Source organism: Notothenia coriiceps, unplaced genomic scaffold, assembly GCF_000735185.1.
Source record: "Notothenia coriiceps isolate Sejong01 unplaced genomic scaffold, NC01 NC01_scaffold00003193, whole genome shotgun sequence".
Lineage (NCBI taxonomy): Eukaryota > Metazoa > Chordata > Actinopteri > Perciformes > Nototheniidae > Notothenia > Notothenia coriiceps.
The window spans coordinates 7,173-15,772 of NW_011335894.1; the positions used below are offsets into that span (position 1 = coordinate 7,173).

Here is an 8,600-nt window from a genome sequence, read left to right on the forward strand (position 1 = left end):
TTCACTTTTGTATTCGTCTAGTCCGTCAATCTTTTCATATCTAAGTGTGAATTTCACAATCGGATTGTCTTGTCTTTCGAAATGTCTCTTCTCTGTTGTAGACTAGGAATATGTTGTTTGGTGGCTAATTATAGAAAAATCTGAAATGATGTGACATTAGGACTTTGTTCTGTTTTTAATTCAGTAGGTGAACTTATATTAAGGACGAGGAGGAAGCTAGACAGTATCTTAGAGAACCCCTCCCACCCACTCCATGCAGAGCTAGTGAAGATGAGGAGTACTTTCAGCCACAGACTCATCCCTCCACGACACAGCACCAAGCGCCTCGGTCAGTCCTTTGTGCCTGAAGCCATCAGGCTGCACAACAAGGGGTCAATAATGTGAAACTATTACTAGACATAAATACACACTGTTTCCACAACCCATGTTAATATATATAATATGTAATATATGACTCTTAAAGATTAAAGTTAATTTGTTTGTTCTAAACTGTTTAAAGTAAACATGTATTATTTTTGAACTGTTTTGAAGTAAACATGTATTATTGGGGACTGTTTTTAAGTAATCCTATATATATAACCTTCTCACTCACACTCACTGACCTAGATACCAGCACACACACATATTCTTTTCAGCACACACACATATTCTTTTCAAGGTCCTTTCTGGGCACCAATATATCTGTGTACAATGTTTGATTGTCTGGGAAACAATAGTTTGTGTGAAATATTCCTTGGGAAAGTAAAGGAGTGAATTCTGGTGCAAGATAAAAGATTGACTCTGTCCGAAGCTCTCATGCTCTGTTCAGAAGTAAAATACATTTTTCCCAGAACTCTGATTCGCTTAGGAGTGAAATCGACTGCCTCCAAATCTGTCTGTATACTGATGTTTATTCATGCACGGGGCTTCCTATTTCTGACTGGCTCTTCCCGATACCTGTATCGCACGGCAGTAGAACTGGAAGTCCAGAGTACTCTGTATTTCGTATTGTGTGTTTTTTTTACCATTAAAATCAGATTATTGTTATAACTTTTATGCCGGTGTTCTAACGGAAGGCACGGAGCAGAGGTGGGCTTTAAGCCACCACCACTGTGGTGTTTGCTCCAACACTCTATATGTATATATGTCCATTTTCATTCATTTCTTAACTATAGCTTATATGACCAAATATGTATGCTCATTTTAATTTTATTCATCTCTTATTTCATAGTTTCTCATTATTATTTTTATCGCTGATCTTATTTTTGATTTTATTAATCTGTGCTATCCTGGTTTTTCACCCTCACCATGTTGCAGTTTAAACAACTGAGTTTCCCCACGGGGATTATTAAAGGTCCATCTTATTTTAACAGTGTGTGTGAGTTTAACTGTGTGTAACTAAAACGGAGCATTTTCTGTCAACTCAGATTTTATGTCTGCTTTTTTAAACGGTAGTATGTGCTCACATGTTTCATTGGGGGTGTATAGGCTACTGCCTGAATATGCTGAATGGAACGCAGCTTTTCCTATTAATACAATCATTTTGATCCTAAATATCTTTTCTATTCTAAGGTCACATTCTTTTGTTGTTTTACATGAAGTCAAAACATCATAGCGATATTTCTTTTCACTTTATCTGCCTTGAGTGTGATATTGAGGTAATCCAAAATTAAACAAGGTTATCAGGTTACATTACTTTTATATGTTGCTACACCGACTAGGTTACCAATAACATAACTTTAATGGCAATTAGTCATCGTAACAGAATACAGTACTTATTGCAACATTTCCAACACAGGTTAAGGTGCTTATAAAGCATTTTCCAACTCATGCCAAAAAGTGCTTATTTTTTTAACTTTCAAAAACGTTAGAGCGATTAGGCCAACTAGAAACATTTCTCCACTGTAAAATGGTGATGTCAACATCTGTGTTAACTGATTTGGGTTAAGTTTGTAAAGCTTTATTTTATGTATTCAAAATGTTTACATCATAATGTGCAGAGTAGATGTGGGCCTTAGTATATATATTGCAATGTTTTATTCATTCAAATATTGTATTCAATCATACTTCGCCCACTGTATAATGCTGACGTATTCTCTTAGCACCGTGGTAGTCTTCTTAAAAACTGATAGATTACCCTTCACTACTTTCCATGTTTTTTTCTCCATAGGCATTTTTAGGGTTTGAAACTATATTATCCAGTAGTGATCACTTGGAAAACGAATAAACCACCGATAACAAACATGTTAAAGATTAAATAATTATTTTAATCTTTAAGAGACTTAGCATTTGTTGATTTTTTTATATAGTTCTTTGTAAATATATAACGGGGTATGGATTTTGTCCGGAATATGATTTCTATAAAGGGTTTGTTCTTTACATTTTTCATTAGACTCCTCAGACCTTTGAGATAAATACCTCCAGTTCAAAATGCTCACATTTCAGTATTACATATGCAATACTAAAGACTTCAATTCATCAGATCTTCATGTTGAGAGTTTTGCTTTGCTTTAGTATGACCACTGAACGGTACTCTAACACCATGAAGAAAATAAAAATAAGAGGTGCAGATTGTAAATCCCTTTGAGGCAAAGTCATATTACTATCAATTGTAAACATTACCTTACCCACAAAACAATATGTAATGTAAGATTCCTGAGAAATAAATCAGAGCCATGGCCAAGACATCTTTTTTTAATCAAACCCAGTTTTATTGGTAGTCTGGTGATGCTTTAGATGGCGTGCAGTTTCTTCCAGCGGGTCAGGGGGCCGTTGTTGGGAATGTACTTCACCCCACAGCCGTCTGAAATCACACGCTTCTCGGCCATCATCTGATCGAAGTCACAGGCATTGAACTTGGTGAAGCCGTACTTCTTGGACATATGGATCTGAAGGAAAGGGCAACAACACCGTCAATTCAGACTTACAATGGTTAACCACATGAAAATGAGTACGGCCTTTAAGAAAAATTATGTTTTGTCTCAGTGGTCCCTTAAAGCACTCAGCACCTCCCAGCTGAGTTCATACACAAACCAAAGAGTCACTGTCTGCAGCCTTTGCACACCGGAAACGCACTGACAGCACAACTCTTTGGTTTGTGTATGAACTCAGCTGGGAGGTGCTGAGTGCTTTAAGGGANTGGAGTTTTCCAACGATCCCCATATGGCTAGTGTTGTGTCCCACCAGACACACACACACACACACACACACACACACACACACACACACACACACACACACACACAGACAAGATCCACACTTCCGTTTTCAGAGTAACACAGGGTGTTAGCCTCCACACCCTCATCACACACTGGTCAGCGATCAGGCTTCGTGTGTGTTTGTGTGAGGGTGTGGTTGTCAGTATGAGCAATTCAGTGTTAAGAATATATTCTACATTTAGGTTGTCAAAAGAGCAACACAGATAAAACAAAAATAAAACAGTCATATTCTTAATCTTCAGTGTCATTGACATCCTGAAGTGTGCTTTCAAGCTTCCACATAGTAAATGTTCTGGATCTGATGTTACTCACATGTTCATCTGAATAGTCATCATGCTCTTACACTCGTGAAACAGAGGGCCTTGTTACATAACTTTGCGTGGGGCCACAAGTTGGCCAGGGCCAGGGCTGTGTCTACTCTGCTTTTATAATTTTCGCCAGAAGCAAAATGCTAACGTTATGCTGTAAACAAACTACAGCCGAGTACAGCAGGGTCGCACGACTTCAACGTCATGCCAACTTGAGGTCGATATTTAAAAATACAGATTCAAAATTGTACGAGTTGAAGCGTTTGTTTTAACAGTTTGCAAGAGCGCAGGTACTTGCTTTCAAGCAGAACAGGGCAAACAAACTTAGAGGAGTTTTTACGTGTTCGTAGTAATGACGTACAGCGTCCTCCACGACTTCTGTAGTCCTATTCAGCCACTTGTTAACAACCATCGTTTTTCAGACACATAAACTCTTCAAAAATCACCAGTGGACCACAGACCTTATTTCCAGCTATTTTCCCAAAAACTAGTTAAAAAAAACCATTGACTCTGAGACGAGGGAACAGGAAGTGGTAAAATGCTAACTCACTTCCGGGTTTTAGGACATAATTGAAAACAGTCTAATCGCATTCTTGCTAAAAAAAAACATTTCTGTACTAAATCTTAAACCTAATCTATGAGATGGTTATGTTAGCGTAGCATAAGCGCGCTGGATGGCTCTGCCTAAAGCTGTCAAATATGGCTACAAACACCTCACCTACTAATTAACATCACATGATCTGGAGTTCCTTGAGAAACTTCCAAAAGTCATTGTGCCCAGCAAGTATCAATCCAACCCATAACCCAGTTGCAACCAAAAATAGTTGTACAAATTAGCAAGTCTAAGAGGTTTGGTATGAACATTGGTCAGAGACTGAAATAGGCTTGCTATTAGTTTCAAGTCTTGATGCCAGACATGTGACTCAAGTCAATCGCTCCAAGTTTCAAGTAAAGAGCCAAGTTATTGTTTTTTGGTGTCTTCATGTCCAGTTGAGTCCTTAGAAATGCCCAGTCCTGTCACAGGTCAACTCAGACCTTAAAGACAAAAGGAAAGTTTTCCTAACCATAACCAAGTTTGTTGTGCTAAACCTAGAACATTATTTTAATAATAGTTTTGAAAAGTGATCTACACTGAAACTTAACTTAAAGCTTGATAGTCAATTTAATGTTACAATGCCAACGTTTTATTTATGTGATTGGGTTGATTTGTGACATAAATACAATCAGCGCAAGGCCATTCCCAGTGTGCACCTGCATATTGTGTACTGTAACAACTTGAATTGTCAATTGAAAATGTTGAAAATGTTGAAGATATAAATTTAACTTAAACAAGTGATTCTAGTCTTCATGTTTAAATTAATTCAAGTCAGTCTTTCACCTCCAGGTCCAAGTCCCAATCATTTTTATTGTATGTCAAGTCGATTTGCAAGTCATTGAAACATTGACTCGAGTCGATTCAAGTCCACATCCCTGCTTGATGCTAAACTAAGATAGTAGTTTCCTGCAATCTAGCTTCATATTCAGCTTACAAACATGACAGATGTATGGATCATTACACTTATCTTTCGGCAAGAAAGTGGATAAAGTACTTCCCAGATGTGAAGTAAACATGTAATCTTCCAAATCAACTAGCTAATCAGTTCATCTTTGTAAGTAAAGAAAAATGACTCCTTTACAAGTGCAGTCCTGGGTTTAGTTGGGAGATTGAGCCCTATTCTTAGCTCTTGTCTGGAAAACTAGTGTGTGTGTGTGTGTGTGTGTGTGTGTGTGTGTGTGTGTGTGTGTGTGTGTGTGTGTGTGTGTGTGTGTGTGTGTGTGTGTGTGTGTGTGTGTGTCATTGGTCACCAGAAACAGGCACACACTCTAGGACCATTTTTGGTCCTTGCTCCCTTTCCATGGTCTCACTGTCATCTTGCCCTTCAGCGAGGTTGAGCTCAGACACAGCAAAGTCTGGAGGAGATTCAGAAACGGAAGGACGGGACGGTAGGTTGTTGTTGCCGAGCTGATAGATGACCTTCACATGAGGCTGTGAAGGGATCCAGTCTGAGTTAAAAGGCCTTCCTCACTGACACACCAAGGAGTGGCCACTTCTTAATCAGAGCAGGGGTCAAGTGGCTGTGTTTGCAAAAGGATGTTATTTCATCATTTGTAGACTCCATGTGTGTTTATTGGGGTAGGTCAATTCCCAGATAACTGACTTTGAATTCACAAAACATTTTTAGAGCTTAAACAGCAGCTTCTTAAGCAAACTAAAATCAAAGAGATGTGAGTGCTTCAAATAGGACTTATCAGGCATATATAACTCTCACAAATCCCTCAGGATGTTTAATAAACTGTGTTATGTTCAGTGACGTTAGAGCAGACGTCTGAACAAGGTTAGGATTCCTCAAATTCCCGAGCTAGAGAACAACATTTGTTCTGCATTATGAGCTAGGAGTTCATATATGAGCTCATTGCTCCTTTTTTAAGAATTAGCAAGTAGGGCACAGAGAAGCAGGGACTTTATGCATATATAATACAATAGTGACACCTGAAGGCCATTTTGTGGAGTGCATCAGGAGCATCAGGAGTCTCAGGATCTGAAACATTTGGATGTGGATCTCCTTCCCTGGATGGGGAGGCAACAGTTTTTTTTTGAGATACTTTATTCTATTTCTTTTTCTATTATAATGCAATATTGTTTGCTTCATTTACAGCACATGTAATGCATTTTACTTGCACTATGTGTCACTCGCACCATTATTTGCAGCATGTTATTTCTATTTAAAAGGCCATTTTTATTTATGTTTATCTCATTATTTGCTTTTATATTGGCCCTTATTCACCTATGCATATAGGCCTATGTTTAAGGGGAAACTGTTTACACTATTTGTATCATTGTGTTGCAAGGAATCAAACAGTCGGTCCATGTTGCTTAAAACTACAATTCCCAGCATTCAGTTTAAACTACATAACTGAAGGTTCAATTATTTTTACAACACTATATTTAAATATATTCATTATAGTAATGCTTTTATATCCGTGTGATTTAATTCTACAGCAAAAATAATGTGTAAGTGAATATAAATTATATTTTCGCACAGGCATTGCTCTTATTACGCAGCGGAAGTCGGCTTGTCTTCCTTTCCTCCATTAGGTGAGTACGTGGTGGGAGCGTGGTTTCTCCGGCTCTCCCTCAAATAGACTGATTTAAAGTTATTTTAAATATGTACTGGTCTCGTTTTTACTAAAAACAAATTCTTATTTGTTGATTTATAGATTGCAACCATGGGCCGCCGTCCAGCCCGCTGGTAAGTCCTCTCTTACATATTTTCTTTGCCGGGCCGGTTTAGTCTCACTCGGAGGAAAATGGCAGCGGCTCCGTTAGCACCATGTGCACTGTGCTAGCATACCGACTAGCCGTGTCGACACACCTCCACTTTTCTTATTATATTATCTGAAAACATGTCTCTGCTACACGACATGGGTAGACATTCAATTCCTGTCTTAACCCACCTTGTTAAATGCACCTTCACTATTACAATGCTCTAAAGCTAACTTGTTGAGAGCTACGTGAGCTAACGTCAATTAGCATGAAGCTAGCGCGAGCACATCAATACCAAATATAGCCGAATTTTAACGTTTTATTAATGCACGACACAGTTTCATCTTAAGCACACCACTGTAACATTACCGGTTTAAGTTTCAATGAAGTAATTATAGCAATATATCAGTGTCAAGTGTATCAGTTATACGTCTGACTACTTATCTTAACATCAGAAAGGTTATGTGACATTTGGTGCTGTTCCATGCAAAAACTGGACCATAATAATGTTGACCTGATGGTCCCTTAGCATCTCGTCAACAACGACTATGCTGTGTTATTCAAGCATACGGCTGTCGTTGTTCTATTGTCAGTAATTGTCCTTATAATGGCTTATAATTATTACAGCCAATACAAACTTTATATGTATTACTGTTTCATAGGACTCCATTGTTGCCGAAACTACCTTTTTTAAATGAAGGAATGTTTGCTTGGGTGACATTATACTCCTTAATAGGAATAGACCAGCAACAAATACTTAGTAGGACACATTGTATATTCAATCGCTGAAAGTAGTACCCAACACATTATAAAAACCTATAATACAATCCTTATAATTAAAAAGTAAAAAATGATGGCCTTGCTGTTTGGGAGTGACTCAAAATGCAATTACAGTTCTTTAAAGCTGTATCAGGCATCTATGGTGTTGGTGACAATGTTGGCTTAAACACATTTTATTAGAAATGTGTATGGGGTAAATGGGCATCTGCCAATCATTTTAGTCAGTGTTTCAGGCCCGGAAGTCAAAATGTTGAGGCATCCTTGGGCAGGATAAATAACCCCAATTGGCTCTTGTGGGCATGTCTAATTTATGGAAGTTGCTTTTGTTGTATCTGCCAAATGACACGTTATGTAATAACCTTAACCATGAATTAGTATTGCAAAAACAAACAGACTTTTGTAGGTAAATGGCTCAAATGAACTCTGTCTCCACAGCTATCGCTACTGCAAGAACAAGCCTTACCCCAAGTCCCGCTTCTGCAGGGGTGTGCCTGGTAAGCTTTTTAATTCTTTCAGAGTTTAAAGTGACTGCTTGTTGCCAAAATTCTGTTTTAGAAATCCCTGCAGCTTATTAAGCCGACCAGTTGTGCTGTCAGTGCGTTTCTGGTGTGCAAAGGCTGCACACATTGAATCTTTGGTTTGTGTATGAACTCAGCTGGGAGGTGCTGAGTGCTTTAAGGGACCACTGAGACAAAATAATCAATCCGATTTATGGTCAAAAGTCTGATTGGATCATTTCAAGCCTTTTTTTTTTTACTAATGGTTATTTTCTGTTTGTAGATCCCAAGATCAGGATCTTCGACTTGGGCAGGAAAAAGGCTAAGGTTGATGAGTTCCCCCTNTGTGTGTGTGTGTGTGTGTGTGTGTGTGTGTGCGTGGCCTAGCATTACTATACTTGTGGGGACCTAAATCTGTTTACACAGTCACGTGTGGGGACTCGACGCCCTTATGGGGACAAATTGGAGGTCCCCATGAGGGGAATCATTAATTTTAGGGTGAAGACTTGGTTAG

At 38.5% G+C, this 8,600-nt stretch overlaps 1 long non-coding RNA gene across 1 annotated transcript; it reads left to right on the plus strand.

Annotated features, from left to right (window-relative positions):
• Nucleotides 1–6,702: 6,702 nt before the first annotated feature.
• On the plus strand, nucleotides 6,703–8,414 carry LOC104941161 (uncharacterized). Its single transcript, XR_797865.1, has 3 exons — nucleotides 6,703–6,795; nucleotides 8,025–8,083; nucleotides 8,370–8,414. It is a non-coding gene; the product is annotated as an uncharacterized lncRNA (long non-coding RNA).
• Nucleotides 8,415–8,600: the final 186 nt, after the last annotated feature.